Here is an 18,568-nt window from a genome sequence, read left to right as displayed (position 1 = left end):
TTTCCGATGGAAAACCTATTGAGGGATTAACAGTACTTGGGTGAGACAGAAACAACTTTGGCAATTTAACTAAATACGTACATTCTTTCAGTCAAACGTCGTTGAAGTACCACTCTTTCCTTACTAACCATGTATTTTGTAGTATGCTTCTTCTCATCTTGTAGAATCGGGTAACCTGTCGACGTTCCACACCTTCCCAACATGATATTTCGACATCGTAACTCGGCGTCTTCATCGGATGTTTCCTGAGATAGGTCGACAAGCTGACCAGGTCTCATAATATGCCTGGGTGGTGTCTGGTGTTCACTACGCCGTCCACTCCCACCACCACCTGTTGCGGCTGCTTTCCTCTGCGACACTCATCCCATGGAAATCCATATTAGGACCGCGTTCACCAGGCGTGTTCCAAATACTACCGTAATGTTCTAGACGTTTCTTATGCTCTTCTTGACCACTGTGGCTGCCTCTCGTGTCCGTGCCATTCTCTTCCTTTGCCCTTCTGAGTTCGATATGCGCCTGCAAGGTGCGTTTCCTGTGGCATCGGGCTGCTGTAGGAGTTGCATATCGTGTTGGGCAGACTGCAGCAATGTCTCGTGTCGTTGGTCACCTTCTGGAGTTCTGTCCCATATCTGCTCCCACGTTGTGTGGTGCCTGACGTTTCAGGTATTTGATGTTGTTGCCTGTTTTGTCCGTGACCATTGTGGCTTTCTCCCGAGGAGATAGTTGCCGCCCGGTGTTCCATAGGAGGTTTGATTCCCCTGGTCATCGGAGATTCAATACAGGCGAAGGGAACCTTCTTCCGTTGATTCGATAGTACATCTTCCACTACTTGAATGCTTTGCAAATTACACTTAAGTGATTGGCAGAGAGTTTATCAAACACAATAATTCTCTCTCGAACAGCATGCGGAAGAAAACGAGCACCTATATATTGCCGTGCGAGCTCTGATTTCCCTTATTTTTTATGATGATCTTTTCTCCCTATGCAGGCCAGCGTCAACAAAGTATTTTCGCATTCGGAGGAGAAAGTTGGTGATTGAAGTTTCATGAAAAGATTCAGCCGCAAAGAAAAACGCCTTTGTTTTGATGATGTCCACCCCACATCCTGTATCATGTCAGTGACACTTTCTCCTCTATTTCGTTCAGTAACTTCGATTCGTTGTCGTCTTGTAGTATCTAATCACAGCCAGGCCGCCAAAAATGAACATTTCAAGAGACGAGATCATCGTCCTCAGGAGCTTAGTAGTGCGATCGGCGGAACAGATGAATACTGTCATACTGCTGAAGACTGACTATGACCAGAAGGTCTATCAACTCTTAAAAGACCCTGCTTACAGCCCACTAGATAATGGCCCACCGGCATAGTGAACAGGGAAACCAAGACTCTTCTTAAAGATACAGGATGGCCTGAGAAAGTTGTAAAGCAACTCAAAGCTAAGGCACAAGTACCTCCCAGGTTACATGGATTACCCAAAGAACAAAAAGAGCGTTTACCACTTCGTCTAATTGTAAGCAATATTGGTGAATCCACCTGCACTACACTTACCGACTTTAAGCAGATGTTAGCACCATATGTGGGAAAGTCAATCCATCACATCCGCATCCCCTTGGACTCTGTGGAACGTCTCAGAAACCTACGAATCTCTGATGTTGTGTCTGCAAAGGACCAGTCTGACGAGAAGCGTGCCATGCCGAGAACTGACGGACATCTGCAGCCACTAGGACGCATCGCCAAGAATGTACGCGGGAAAGCATCTCAGTTCTTCTGGCCTGGCCCCAGTTGTTTTACCTGCCTTGGAAAGCAGAGATGTGCCGACATTTCCAGCACCCGACGGGCACAGGGAGGAGCCTGCAAAAAGCACGGGGAATTGGCGCAGGGAGGTGTGTGAAAGAAGCCAGCATTCTTAAGACGATGCTTTCCTCGACAGTGAGGACATTCCTTATAAATCACCGGCACCGCAGATTCCGAGATGGAGCCCAAACGTCTGTCCAAGACTCCGCAGAGAGAGCGGTTATAAAGAAGTGTTATTTTGCTGCTCTCCCAACAGGCTTGGAAAACATCTTAAGAATCTGAAATCGTGAGAAAGGTGCTAATTCACGAGGCACACCCAGCCCAACGCAGATAGAAAATTTCTACCCCACTTGGAGAGGCGTGGAGATAAAACGGCCATCTGTCATTGGGCTGCATTGAAAATTTCGTCCGCCAGTGACAACGCTGAAAGGAAGAATATTTCGGAGAGGAGTTGAGCTGGGATATGGATGAGAAGGGAGAACATCCGCCTTCCGACCCCATGATAGCACAGCTTCGGCGACGCTGGCAGGCAACGCAGTGATCGTACCTGTGACTCGCCGCAACGCCGCGATTGCTGATGAGCGCAGCCGACACTCGCTGCACAGCTCCGAGACGAGGCGACGCACCGTACCGACTCAGCGCCTGGAGCCGAGAGCACTACACGACGAACGATAACGAAGAGTGGTGACACGATTCGTTCCCTCCCCCTTCTCCTTAATAACTGACTCGTGTCCACGTCCAGTCAAATCGGCTCTGAGATTTGTAATTTTGATTTGTTCTGCGTAAACAGCACAAAAATAAATACAAAACTCTCATAGTTTGATCATATGGGCAATCTTTTACATTCATACATGAATTTTTGTTTTCTTCGAGGTGAGTGTGCGACGGAACAAGTGAACATATATGGACCACTTTGCCATGGCTTTTAAATCTTCCGTATCAGAACCTTTGTAGTCATGACAAGGACCTGTGTAATACATCCGACCACAATCACTTAGAATCGGAATTTAAAAGAGCTTTCGAGGGCTTACGGTCAAATAAGGCAGAAGGGATAGATAACATTCCATCAGAATTTCTAAAATCATTGGGGGAAGTGGCAACAAAACGACTATTCACGTTGCTGTGTGGAATATGTGAGTCTGGCGATGTACCATCTGACTTTCGGAAAAGCATCATCCACACAATTCCGAAGACGGCAAGAGCTGACAAGTGCGAGAATTATCGCACAATCGGCTTGACAGCTCATGCATCGAAGCTGCTTACAGGAATAATATACAGGAGAATGGAAAAGAAAATTGAGAATGCGCTAGGTGATGATCAGTTTGGCTTTAGGAAAAGTAAAGGGACGAGAGAGGCAATTCTGACGTTACGGCTAATAATCGAAGAGAGGCTGAAGAAAAATCAACACACTTTCATAGGATTTGTCGACCTGGAAAAAGCGTTCGACAATATAAAATGGTGCAAGCTGTTCGAGATTCTGAAAAAAGTAGGGGTAAGCTATAGGGAGAGACGGGTCATATAGAACATGTACAACAACCAAGAGGGAATAATAAGAGTGGACGATCAAGAACGAAGTGCTCGTATTAAGATGGGTGTAAGACAAGGCTGTAGCCTTACGCCCCTACTCTTCAATCTGTACATCGAGGAAGCAATGAGGGAAATAAAACAAAGGTTCAGGAGTGGAATTAAAATACAAGGTGAAAGGATATCAATGATACGATTCGCTGATGACATTGCTAGCCTGAGTGAAAGTGAAGAAGAATTAAATGATCTGCTGAACGGAATGAACAGTCTAATGAGTACACAGTATGGTCTGAGAGTAAATCGGAGAAAGACGAAGGTAATGAGAAGTAGTAGAAATGAGAACAGCGAGAAACTTAACATCAGGATTGATGGTCACGAAGTCAATGAAGTTAGGGAATTCTGCTACCTAGGCAGTAAAATAACCAATGACGGACGGAGCAAGGAGGACATCAAAAGCAGACTCGCTATGGCAAAAAAGGCATTTCTGGCCAAGAGAAGTCTGCTAATATCAAATACCGGCCTTAATTTGAGGAAGAAATTTCTGAGGATGTGCGTCTGGAGTACAGCATTGTATGGTAGTGAAACATGGACTATGGGAAAACCGGAGCAGAAGAGAATCGAAGCATTTGAGATGTGGTGCTATAGACGAATGTTGAAAATTAGGTGGACTGATAAGGTAAGGAATGAGGAGGTTCTACGCAGAATCGGAGAGGAAAGGAATATGTGGAAAACACTGATAAGGAGAAGGGACAGGATGATAGGACATCTGCTAAGAGATGAGGGAATGACCTCCATGGTACTAGAGGGAGCCGTAGAGGGCAAAAACTGTAGAGGAAGACAGAGATTGGAATACGCCAAGCAAATAATTGAGGACGTAGGTTGCAAGTGCTACTCTGAGATGAAGAGGTTAGCACAGGAAAGGAATTCGTGGCGGGCCGCATCAAACCAGTCAGTAGATTGATGAACAAAAAAAAAAAAAAAAAAAAACATGAACGCCTTAGTGTCATATCACTCGTGTTTGATTGTATTTACAATACTAGACATTAAAATTGCTACACCAAGAAGAAATACAGATGATAAACTGTTATTCATTGGACAAATATATTATACTAGAACTGACATGTGATCACATTTTCACGCAATTTGGGTGCAAAGATCCTGAGAAATCAGTAAACCAGAATAACCACCTCTGGCCGTAATGACGGCCTGAATACGCCTGGGCATTGAGTCAAAGAGAGTTTGGATGGCATGTACAGGTACAGCTGCCCATAAAGCTTCAGCACTATACCACAGTTCAACAAGAGTAGTGACTGGCGTACTGTGACGAGCCAGTTGCTCTGCCACCATTGACCAGACGTTTTCAATTGGTGAGAGAACTGGAGAATGTGCTGGCCAGGGCAGCAGTCGAACATTTTCTGTAACCAGAGCATACAGGAACTGCAACATGCGGTCGTGCATTATCCTGCTGAAATGTAGGGATTGGCAGGGCTCGAATGAAGGGTAGAGCCACGGGTCGTAACACATCTGAAATGTAACGACCACTGTTCAAAGTGCCGTCAATGCGAACAAGAGGTGACCGAGACGTGTAACCAGTGGCACCCCATACCATCACGCCGGGTGATATGCCAGTAAGGCGATGACGAATACACGCTTCCAATGTGCGTTCACCGCGATGTCGCTAAACACGAATGCGACTATCATGATGCTGTAAACAGAACCTAGATTCATCCGAAAAAACGACTTTTTGCCATTCGTGCACCCAGGTTCGTCGTTGAGTACACCATCGAAGGCGCTCCTTTCTGTGATGCAACGTCAAGGGTAACCGCAGCCATGGTGTCCGAGCTGAAGGTCCATGCTGCTGCAAACGTCGTCGAACTGTTCGTGCAGATGGTTGTTGTCTTGCAAACGTCCCCATCTGTTGATTCGGGGTTCGAGACGAGGCTGCACGATCCGTTACAGCCATGCGGATAAGATGAGTGTCATCTCGACTGCTAGTGATACGAGGCCGTTGGGATCCAGCACGGCGTTCCGTATTGCCCTCCTGAACCCACCGATTCCATATTCTGCTAACAGTAATTGGATCTCGATCAACGCGAGCAGCAATGTCGCGATACGATAAACCGCAATCGCGATAGTTTACAATTCGACCTTTATCAAAGTCGGAAACGTGATGGTACGCATTTCACCTCCTTACACGAGGCATTACAACAACGTTTCACCAGGCAACGCCGGTCAACTGCTGTTTGTGTTTGAGAAATCGGTTGGAAACTTTCCTCACGTGAGCACGCTGTAGTTGTCACTACCGGCGCCAACCTTGTGTGAATGCTCTGAAAAGCTAATCATTTGCATATCATAGCATTTTCTTTCTGTCGGTTAAATCTGGCGTCTGCACCACGTCATCTTCATGGTGTAGCAATTTTAATGGCCAGTAGTGTAAATATTGATGTCAGTTGTTGGCTCGTAACGTGTGGCAATCTCATCAGTTATTTGCTCGCCATTTCACGTCCGACGGCAGAGAAAAGAAATCATATTCACTACATTGCTGGCGCCTAACAGGGGGCGACCTCACTGATAATGTTTATGGTATCTGACGTCACAAAATAATTTCTCGAGTTCACTATCTTAATCGAGGCTGTCTTGAGCTGTAAACAAAAAATACTACAGCGAGAGCTGTTCTGAATCTGTTGTTGTTGTTGTTGTGGTCTTCAGTCCAGAGACTGGTTTGATGCAGCTCTCCATGCTACACTACCCTGTGCAAGCTTCTTCATCTCCCATTACCCACTGCACCCTACATCCTTCTGAATCTGCTTAGCGTATTCATCTCTTGGTCACCCTCTACGATTTTCACCCTCCACGCTGCCCTCCAATACTAAACTGGTGATCCTTTGTTGCCTCAGAATATGTCCTACTAACCGACCCCTTCTTCTAGGCAAGTTGTGCCACAAATTTCTCTTCTCCCCAATTCTGTTCAATACCTCCTCATTAGTTATGTGATCTACCCATCGAATCTCCAGCATTCTTCTGTAGCACCACATTTCGAAAGCTTCTGTTCTCTTCTTGTCTAAACTATGTATCGTCGACTCCATACAAATACTTTCAGAAAAGACTTCCTGACACTTAAATCAATACTCGATGTTAACAAATTTCTCTTCTCCCGAAACGCTTTCCTTGCCATTGCCAGTCTACATTTTATATCCTCTCTACTTCGACCATCATCAGTTATTTTGCTCCCCAAATAGCAAAACTCATTTACTACTTTAAGCGTCTGATTTGCTAATCTAATTCCCGCAGCATCACCCAATTTAATTCGACTACATTCCGTTATCCTCGTTTTGCTTTTGTTGATGTTCGTCTTATATCCTCCTCTCAAGACACTGTCCAATCCGTTCAAATGCTCTTCCAGGTCCTTTGCTGTCCCTGACAGAATTACAATGTCATCGGCGAATCTCAAAGTTTTTATTTCTTCTCCATGGAATTCAATTCCTACTCCGAATTTTTCTTTTGTTTCCTTTACTGCTTGCTCAATATAGAGATTGAATAACATCGGGGATAGGCTACAACCCTGTCTCACTACCTTCCCGACCACTGCTTCCCTTTCGTGCCCCTCGACTCTTATAACTGCCGTCTGGCTGTACAAATCGTAGATAGCCTTTTGCTCCCTGTATTTTCCACCTGCCACCTTCAGAATATGAAAGAGAGTATTCCAATCAACATTGTCAAAAGCTTTCTCTAAGTCTACAAATACTACAAAAGTACGCTTGCCTTTCCTTAATCTATTCTCTAAGATAAGTCGTAGGGTCAGTATTGCCTCACGTGTTCCAACATTTCTACGGAATCCAAACTGATCTTCACCGAGGTCGGCTTCTACCAGTTTTTCCATTCGTCTGTAAAGAATTCGCGTTAGTATTTTGCAGCCGTGGCTTATTAAACTGATAGTCGGTAATTGTCACATCTGTCAACACCTGCTTTCTTTGTGATTGGAATTATTATATTCTTCTTGAAGTCTAAGGGTATTTCGTCTGTCTCATACATCTTGCTTACCAGATGGTGGAGTTTTGTCAGTACTGGCTCTCCCAAGGCTATCAGTAGTCTAATGGAATGTTGTCTAGTCCCTGCGCCTTGTTTCGACTTAGGTCTTTCACTGCTCTGTCAAACTCTTCACGCAGTATCATCCATCTGAATATTAGTGCACTACTAGCAAGGCTACCGCTGTATGTTTGTGTTGTACTACCAGTTTGGGTTAGGGTGTCTCGTTGTACAAGAGCAGAGTACCTGGCGTTAGTTGAAAGCCTAGGTCAAGCTATGGGTAGTGGCAATTTGCGTGACTGAGTTTTCGCCTGATAGTTGCAAGCGATATTTATTTCTAATCCTACGCACATACTCCAAAAGCCACCGTATGGTTCGTGGTGGAGAGAGCCTTGTAACAGTACTAATCAGTTTCGTTCCTGTTCCACTCGTAAACAGACCAAATAGAGCGAGGGAGAAACGACTATATAGTTACCTCTGTATGAGTTCTAATTTCTCTTATCTTCGTGCTCCTCACGCGAATCGCTGGTCGCAGTATAATCGTTCTCCAGTTAGTTTCAGTTGATGGTCGTCTACATTTTCTCAAGAGTGCTCCCCGAAAATCCCTCTAGAGATTCCCATTGCAGCTCTCGAAGCACCTCTGCAATACTTGAATGTTGATCGATCCTACCGGCATCAAATCTAGCGGCCCGACTCTCAATTACCTCGATTTCGTCCTTTAATCCAACGTGGTGAAGATGCCAAACACTCTACAAGTACTAAGTAACTGGTCGTATTAGGCATCTGTACTCGGCCTCACTCACACGTAAACCTTTCTTTCCTAAATTTGTTCCAGTAAACAGAAGATCACCACCCATCTTCTCTGCTACGATCCTCGCATGTTCCTCCCATTTCACACCGCTTTGCAACCATAGCCTTTTGACTGCTGGAGTCGCACCATGTGCTTGGCGCGCTGACGCGCAGAGGCCCGCGGCGTAATTCGGCTGCCTGCGGCAAGTGACTATTCCTCGAGGCGCGGTCGGGCCCGAAGCGGACCGCGCTACCTCACCCGTCCCGTGCTGAATTTTTCTGGAGAGACTACGACTCCAGGATAAGCAATGTGCCCTCTCACGGCTGATGCAGAGTAAATGCTCTTGCTACATAGTTTCTCTGCGGATGTGTTACTGCAGAATTAAACTGAATCGTGAAAACTATTTTCCGTCTCTTGTAGCTTTTTCACACGATTCTTGTAGATTATGCTGAAAGCTACGTAATTCATTAGATTTACCTCAATAGTTTACTCTTATTTCCTGCATACCCGTCTATACCATCTGGATTTCTCTATGGGTTTCTCACTGTACTAACTCAAAAACTAATAAAATAATCTATAGATTAGAGATAACTGTACGTTGTTCTTGTACTTGAAAATGTCGTATTACGTCGTTTCTAGGAGAAATCGACATGCAGATCATCATCCGTATCACACTACAACATCGGAATTTACTGTGAGAAACGGTAAGAACAATTATATTTCACTTCGGTAAGTTCGCATTGTGACGTGTTTCGAAATCTAACATTGCCTGCTATTTGATTGGAGAATACAACCAACTGTGTGCTTAGTCATTTGCTGTCAGATTCTTTACTTGTAATACGTACACTGTACAAAGTGTTCCGTCCAGGCAAAAATGTAGCTGTCCTTTGCAAATGGTAATCAGTGCTGTTATAATTTGGAATCGTCGGAAATGACTTATTGTCTGCTACAGATAATTTTTCTTGTGCTATACTTTTAACTCAAGGGCTTATTTCACTAGTGGTACAAGTACATTTTTGTTCGTTCTGAAATACAGAGTCCTAAAGTTAAATGAGCGCTGAAAAATCTGCAATTGAGACACCAGAAATATTCAAGTATATATACATGAATGTATTCAAATGAGCGCTGAAAAATCTGCAGTTGGAGTACCATAAAAGTTTTAATATTCAAGTATATATGCTTGAATATTTCTGGTATCTCAATTGCAGATTTTACAGCGCTGATTTAACTTTCGGACACTGTATCTCAGAATGAACAAAAATGGACTTGTACCACTATTGAAATAAACCCTTCAACTTGCTTGACATAAGTTCTCAACAGATTTTCCAAAATTTTAAAGCTGCGAAATCTCTGTCTTCTTGTTAGCACATTAAATTCAGTTTCAGAGGAGATTCAAAGTTTCTTTGACACTTTGTGGATATATTTTCCATTCTTCTTGATCCCGGCTTTGAACCGGAATTGGAGAAGTTAAAAACATATACTATTGTAATTTTTTTTTAGTTTTCGAAGTTTTTTCTGATACAGTTGTTGTACTCGTCCTGTACTGCGATTAGTGAATCGTTTTCGTGTGGCAATTTTGAAAACAGTGTGCGACACACAATGGTACCTTGCAATGTTTTACATACGTAGTTTTCTTGGAATGTTATAATGTTTGGAAAATGCATTGCCACAAACCTTGGAGGATTCTCATCATAACATCTTCCCCTGCCAGCTCTTCTGTGCTCTGATGCATACGTTTCCGTACGTTCCCTTACCAGCTACAGATGAAACTCTGCTATCGACATTTTACGACCTGTTAGTGACCTGTGTAGGAGATGAGCGTTTTAAAACACACAGATCGAGAACTTGAAAAAGGAATTTCTTATAATATGTCATTGCTTTTAGTGTATATCCGACAGGGTTAAGCAGCATATCAGAACGGTCAATTACTCCCATATTCAAGATGTAATCTACAATGCTTTATGGTTTCTTAACTTCCTCTCCATCATTCCTGTCAGTCTTTCCCGTGTCAACCATTTCTGTGGTGTTACATGTGGTCATCATCCATACTTCCGTTTTGTCACAACGCTTGATAGCAAGAATTGTATTGGTGCATATAAACTGAATATCTCCTCATTCCAGTTTCTAAAGTTTCAGCACGTTGCGTCTGTTCTTATGGACAGTGTGCTGTTTAAAAAAATATATCTTTAGTTTTTGATGAAACTATTATTCTCTCGTGAAGATTCTGAAATCTGTTGTCAGTTTTGCACCACTTCTTGGCGGGAAGACCAAAGACTTTTCAAAAACTTAAGTACTGTATGTAATAGTTTGTATGTCACCTGAAATCGTTTTCAGAAGGCGTAGCGTTCGCAAGATTAAGAACAGAGTTCGCATTGCCACATAATTTATGTGTGTCGTGCTCATGTTCTATCACGACTGGATATGAGACATAGCAACTACGAACAGGGAAACGTAAGGGACCAGACAGAGCTGGAAATTTTCTTTCCTATACTACACCACACGTCAAATAAAATTGGATTTAAATCACAAACTAGGTAAATGGCAATGCGCCTTCTGCCTTAACTACGACATTTGCCGACATGCAGTCGGTCCCTGGTAGTTGTATGAAAACTATAAAAACACAGTTACTTCTGTTGCCATTAATAGGAGATGGATATCATGGAAATACTTTAACGAATATGCAGGCAGTACAGCATTTGAGAGCACAATAACCAATTTAATTACCTTAATCAGTATTGCTAACAATAGGCTCCGTACAATTTCAATTTTCTATCTTGCTGGCTGTTTCTTTAAATAAAGTCCTTTAACATCATCGATATTTCATCTTAGATGTACACATTAATTCTTACGTAGCACTGAACAATAGTAATACTTTATAATAACTAATTAGTGAATGCGTACAGCGCCACATACACGTCCGCCGTCTTTAAAAAATATATCAGGACTGTGATAATAGAAGAGGAGTGGAATCCTTCAGTTGTCAAAAAATTAGAAACAAAAAATGTCGCTATCGATACAATTTATGAACAATTCGTATTCTGCACCGTGGTGCGTAAGATATTCTTTGAAATATCAGGTGGTCGCTGCTCAGCGACGATCTAAGAAATATTTACACTAATTGTATCGCTTTTACGATGCTGCATGGCTAGATTATCGAATGCAAGTTGATTTAAGCTATCGAAGCAGATATTAATATTACACTGTCTCCCATGAGGAGGGGAGGAATACCGGAGGTATTACTTCCGTCCTCATGTCCATTGCTGAAACTGGGTAGTCATATAGTAATATACACTTGGCGATTCATAAAGTTACCATAATAGAGAAAATATTCATTGTTAAGACCATTAGTAAAAGTTGTCTTTCTGCAGTTCATCTGCATCTGTGTTTTGGTCACAGGGTTTCTTAACATCTACAACAACACGGAAAGTATTACTATTCACAATAATGACCTATATACATTAAGTGGAGATGACAGGCATTGTCGCATAGAAAATTAAATACATGTACATAGAAGTACCTATAAAATCCTAAAATGCTTACAAACTCTGAAATTGACACGACATTTTCATTATTCTTTCACATGTTTTCCAAATTTTGAATGTCTCTACAAGCTCGATAGGCTCGTGTTTATTTCATCGTAACATTCCTTCTTATTTTACACACGTTGTACATTGTTTCGTGGACCACACTGTGCCGTCGAATTGTTTGTCAAGAACCGCTCACGATGGGAGTCCCTTTTCTACCACTTCACTGAATGGAATTTGCCATTCTTCGTCAACGCATGGAATATGGAACATAAATAGGGAATACTCTGCATTAGAATTACTTAAATTATCGGTTTATTTACAATGGGTACAGGATGGGTAAGGTTCATTTCTTTCTTTCTTTCATTTCGCACTGATTTCTGCTCTCGTTTATGCCGGCCGAGCGGTTCTAGGCGTTTCAGTCTGGATGTCCTTAGGTTAGTTAGGTTTAAGTAGTTCTAAGTTCTAGGGGACTGATGACCTGAGATGTTAAGTCCCATAGTGCTCAGAGCCATTTTTTTGCTCTTGTTTATGACAGCGGTTAAGGCAAATATCAACCTTGTTCTGACCGTGACCGAAATTTGTTATAGTCGTGACCATTTTATTCTTTGCTTAATACAAATCCTACTCTTTCAGTCTCTAAAATATGACGTTTGAAGAACATTGTTCTATACGTACATAGCAAAGTAGTATGAAGTCACAATTATATTGTCGGAGCGCGCCACGCTGACCCGCCCATTAAAGTTTCAAATATTTATTATTTCGTCATACGCCGCTGCCCGGCCATGTTGGCAGACAAACACCGGCCAGTATCGCGCGCGCAGTCGTAGATTTCTTGTGTGTTTTGTTGTCCGCCGATAACGTGCTGCGTTTAAAGCACGTTGTTTGAGGACTGCTGCTCCTGCGTCACCGAGGAAGCCTGCACGAAGTCATCTCGTCATACCACTTATCAACTGTCCGTAAAGGACTCACAGGTAAGTGAAAAGAAGTTATTTTACTGACTTGCGAGGGCTGCATGGCGAACGATACTTATTCACTTACCGTTGCACACGTTAAAAATAAAACTGATACACACAAGGTGTAGCATAAAGAGTCGTGACTCAGACTCTCTTTTCGACGCATAAATTTTTCACTTTCACATTGATAGGCGTTCGTGAACTAAACGTTGTCCATCATCTCACTTTCTCTTTGAAAAAATAACACTTTCACAGAAGGATAACAAGATACCTTGACTAATAATATTTACATGGTTTGCTTATACATACATGTATATTCTTAATCTGATGGTCACATCCGGTAAAGAACTGCTGTCGATCATTTTCTTTGTGGCTGTCTCTTGCCTACCAGTTAAAATTTACGTCTTCCACTTATGACTATTTTTCAATTTCCTCTTATAAACTCATCTAACAGTTTCATTTATTCTTTACCGTCAAATTCTTATTACATTTTCACTGTCTCAAAGACAAACTAATTGACTGCCTCTTTGAGAACACGCCTCTTTCTATCACTCTTTTCATTTATGTGTCCATTAACTTGTGTTTACTGTGCTATTTTAATTGAGGACAGTCTCCAGACAGAGAGACTGCCTCCTTTACCATGCGGAATACTATTCGCTTAAAAATATACTTGCGATGATTAACTAACCGCGCGTTACAAAGACAACAAACTCAATTGCACGCCAAACAAGTGGCTTGACTCTAACTGGCTTCAACAAGCAAAATTTAACTGATCTCATCGCGAACCTAAATGCTTTTCATATGAGTTGCCTCGTCCAGACAGTACAAGTAAAGCTCTACGAGCTGATCCTCGGAATAGGATGTTTGAAGGATTATCAAGAGTCGGTATTATGGATAAGATTTTATAAAGGAACACAAAAACCAGCATTTAAATAATCTGGCCATTACAAAAATTTTCGTGCTAAACAAGAAACATTTATATGCGAGCACTTATGCTGCTGCAATTGCTCTTTACCTGTCATTCACTTATTAATCGCTACACTTAGTCTTGCGGCTGGTATTTCCATGGAACTTAAAATATGGCGTTATCTCTACCCCTTCTTTTACTTGCTACACCTTCGAATTTGCGTCAGCACAACGTATCTGTCATAGACTTTAAAACTCTGTTCCTAATGAAGATTTCCACATACATTACTTCATCTAATCTTCGGATCTTACACATCTTCCTTAGCAAATTATAATTTATTTATTTATTTTTGTTTGGTAATGTGTCTCTCTTATTACGATATCCTCTGTTATTCTTTGATTCTAGTCACGAAAAGTTATGACCTTTTATTTTACACAGGACTACAACCTGTCCTCTGAGAGACTTTAGTTTCTCAAAAAAAAAAAAAAAAAAAAAAAAAATCCTTCATTATAAGACCTGAGAGAAAGGCACTGATCACTGCTTCCTCTTTGATTTATACATCTCGGATGCTGATTGCCAGACGAGCATGCATCATATACTTATATACTAACTTAAAACTAGTGCTAAGTTCTCTCTTTGACATTTTCTTTTACCTATATTCAATTAACAGATCGCTACAAACTTTCCTCATACAGTCAACAATGTATGATGACCTCCAGACGTATTAACTACTGGCTTGTCATTAGAGTAGAGATTAGAACACATTCAACAATATATGATGATCTCCAGCCGTATTAACTACTGGCTTGTCATTAGATTAGAGATTAGATTAGAGTAGTACTTGTTCCATAGATCATGAATACGACACTTCGTAATGATGTGGAACGTGTCAGGTTAATAAAAGGTGTCTATACAAGATATTACATTACACAAAGTATTACATGACACTTAATATTTTAATTTTTTTGTGGGTGTTGGGGAAATTACCCACTTACTACATCCAAAAATTCATCTAATGAGTAGAAGGAGTTGCCATTAAGAAATTCTTTTAATTTCCTTTTAAATGCTATATGGCTATCTGTCAGACTTTTGATGGTATTAGGTAAGCGACCAAAGACTTTTGTGGCAGCATAATTTACCCCCTTCTCAGCCAAAGTTAGATTTAAACTTGAGTAGTGAAGGTCATCCTTTCTCCTAGTGTTGTAGCCATGTGCACTGCTATTACTTTTGAATTCGTTCGGATTATTAATAACAAATTTCATTAGTGGATATAGATATTGTGATACTACAGTCAAGATCTCTAGCACTTTAAATAAGTGTATGTAGGTTGAGCTCCAGTAATTATTCTGATTACACGTTTTTGGCAATGAACACTCTTTTACTCAGTGATGAGTTACCTCAGAATATGATGCCACACGAAAGCAGAGAATGAGAATACACGTGGTAAGGTAATTTAGTCAGATGTATATCGCCAAAATTTGCAATGACCCTAATAGTATAAGTAGCTGAACTCAAACGTTTCAGCAGATCTTCTTTCCAGTTCAACCCCTCATCAATGCATACACCTAGAAATTTGGAATATTCTGCCTTAGCTACCGATTTCTGATCGAAGTCTATATTTATTAATGGTGTCATTCCATTTACTGTGTGGAACTGTATATACTGTGTTTTGTCAAAGTTTAATGAGAGCCCATTTGCATTGAACCACTTAATGATTTTCTGAAAAACATCGTTTACAATTTCACCAGTAATATATATTAAGAACAGCAGACGACCCAAGACCGAGCCTTGCGGCACCTCATTCTTGATTGTTCCCAAGTTTGAGAAATCACCAGTTTTTTGCCTATTATGTGAACTGCTTACTTCAACTTTCTGCACTCTTCCAGTTAGGTATGATTTAAACCATTTAAGCACTGTCCCATTCATAGCACAGTACTTCAGCTTATCTACAAATATTCCATGATTTACACACTCAAAAGCCTTTGATAGATCACAAAAAATCCCAACGGGTGACTTCCGGTTACTCAGAGCATTTAATATTTCATTAGCGAAAATATATATAGCATTATCCGTTTTCTTGAGTTATCATTCGACGTCGAAGACTTACCTTGTTCTCTGATGATGCTTTGTAATGGCCTCGTACTACTAACACCTGTAATTTTTTTGTGTTACCATTGTGGAATTTTCTTAAGTCACTATGGTGGAAGAGACCTTTAATCCTTCCGGTCACGGGGTCGGCTAACAAGTAACTTCCTGTGTGCTGCTTCCTGACAACAACATACGGGCCTTCATAAACGGGCTGCCACTTACGATTTTTGTTTCGTAGCTTCCATGGCTCAAAATGAGTCATTAGTAAGATTCTCTCACCTTCTTTATATTCAATAACCTTATGTACCTTTTTGTCAAATGTTTTCTTACGGAGGTTTGCACACGTTTCAGTGAAATCAACGCCTACCTGATTTTGGTGTATAAATTAGTTTCCACATTAGGAAGAGGATTGATCCATTCATTTCGTTCTTTGTTGGATGACATGAGTTCATGCGGTGTGAAGCCTGTTGACAAGTGTGGGAGATTATTAATAATCTCTTCAAACGGAGTAACAAATTCGACCCACTTAGTCTGCCTGTTAGGAACATGGGTCCTGATGAATAGGTTAAATTCCTTGAATATTCTCTCAGTCTAATTCGATTGAGGTCGATAATAGGGTATTAAAATTTGCTGAATGCCGTGGCGTGCGAGAAATTCACGCCAAGTACGACAAGGGAAGGTCGAGCCATTGTTGGACAGCATCGACTCGGGTACGCCGAATCGTAGGACATAATCACTTTCTAAACGCAGTACAATTGGCCTGACTCAAGAAGATTCTGCTGCATACAATCTAGTGTGTTTTTGAAATTGTCGAGAATGACTATTAGATACTTTTCACCTCCTCGTCCAGACGGAAATGGTCCAGCCAAATCAATACTCAGCAGTTGGTTCGTTTTTCTTCGGAAGAATAGGATTGTGGGGAATCAACATAGAAATATTTAGTGCTTTTGCCTTCTAGCAGATGATACTATCTCTTAGTAACTTATGTACTTGGTGATGCAGATTTGGAACATTGCAATACAAAGAAGTTTTTCTTTTACATTTCTCCGGGCCATAGTGACCCAAGGAATTGTGTGTGTGCCACAATAGATGTTCAACAAAACCTTTTCGAATACATACGCACCATCTTTCGATCGGTCCGGAATTTTTGCGAAATACAACCTGATTATGAAATTTCTAAAATCTCGATACTTTATGATTAGGCTTTTCTGTGAGGATTCGCTTAACTTTTCTCCATTTTGGATCAGTATCTTGGAAAACTCGGATATATTTACACAACCGAAGAAAATATTTTCTGTGCATCGGGTCTCTCATTAAGATTATCCGGAAATTATACATTTGTTCCACTAACTCGCTGGTTTCAGGCAATCCTTCTGCTAATTGGGATGAAGCGTCGGCAATGATATTGCCTTTTCCTTTAATACAGACTATTTGAAAATCATAATCCTGTAGAAACATACACCACCTGGTTAAGCGGGGATGTTGAAGCTTACACGTTTGAAGAAAAGAGAGTACCTGATGATCAGAAAAGACTTTGATCTTCTTACCGTAGATGTAGTAGTTAAATCTTTTAAATGCCCAGATGGTGGCAAGGGCTTCTAGCTCCGTAACAGAATACGACTTCTCACATTCTGATAAGACTCGACTTGCGACGCTGATTACTTGAACTTGCTCACGTCCATCAACGATGTCGATTTGGAACAAATAGGATCCAATGCCCACAAGCGAATCATCGGACATAATATAAAATTATTTATCCATCTTAGGATGATGAAGGATATTGCTGTTAACAAGACTATTTTTAATTTGTTCAAACCCTTTCTGACACTCAGAATTCCAATTCCAATACACATTCTTTCTTAACAGATTATGAAGAGCTTCACTGTTCATTGCCTGACTCGATATGAAACGTCTGAAAAATGACGCAATGCCTAAAAAACCTTTCAGTTGTCTTTTTGTTGTGGGCGTGGGAAAATTTTTAATCGCTGCCAACTTCTCAGGCTCGGGCCTAATCCCTTCTGTTGTGACCATGTGTCCTAAGAACTTGATCTCACTCTTATGGAATTTTGACTTTTGAAGACTGGCCGTGACTCCATAATTTATAAATCTTTTAAATACTTTCTGCAGTATCTTCACATGGTCTTCCCATGTTTTCGAAGCTATTAGGACGTCATCCACATACACCGTTACTTCGTCCAATAACTCTGGTCCTAAAACATGGTCTAACGCTGAGATAAAAACTCCCGAACTCACATTCAGTCCAAAGGGCATGACTGTAAAGTGATAAGATTGGCCTGCAGATATGAATGCTGTATATTTTCTTGACTCAGGTGCTAATCTCGCCTGCCAATAACTGTTTTTAAGCCAATTGCGCTGAGGAATTTAACTCCATTAAACTTCTGCAAGTATTCTTCCAGGGCTTCGGGTCTCGTTCGAAGCGGCACTATTATTTTGTTTATCAGCCTTGCGTCTAAAACTAATCACACTTCCATCAGATTTTAAAACTGATAACAAGGGGCTCAAATACGGAGAAAGTGATGGTTCAATCACATTCCAGAGTAACATTTTCCTAATCTCACGTTTGACAGCTTCACGTCGTGATTGGGGAACTGCGTAACTCGTTCTGCAGTAGGTCTTATGGGGAAGCACGTCTATACGATACTCATATCCCTTTATTACTCCAGGTTTGTTGGAGAATATCGGCACATGACTAACTAGCAAGTCAAAAAGCTCACTCCTTTGATCCTTAGTCAAACCAGTCGCTCCAAAAGCTTTGTTATCTAACTCAGTCTTGTCAGGTAGTAAGTCAACATATCCGTCTTCACAAATATCTACAGGATCTGTTTCGTCATCTACCCGTCCGTAACTTTGTCTGTCAGTGAAGTACCACACCTTAAATTGACATTTGTTAATCACTGGTTTCACTTTTCTGTGTAACTATGTTATTGTTACCTCCTGCTGG

This window comes from Schistocerca americana, chromosome 3 (assembly GCF_021461395.2).
Source record: "Schistocerca americana isolate TAMUIC-IGC-003095 chromosome 3, iqSchAmer2.1, whole genome shotgun sequence".
NCBI classification, from domain to species: domain Eukaryota; kingdom Metazoa; phylum Arthropoda; class Insecta; order Orthoptera; family Acrididae; genus Schistocerca; species Schistocerca americana.
Note: the sequence above shows the minus strand (reverse complement) of the source record.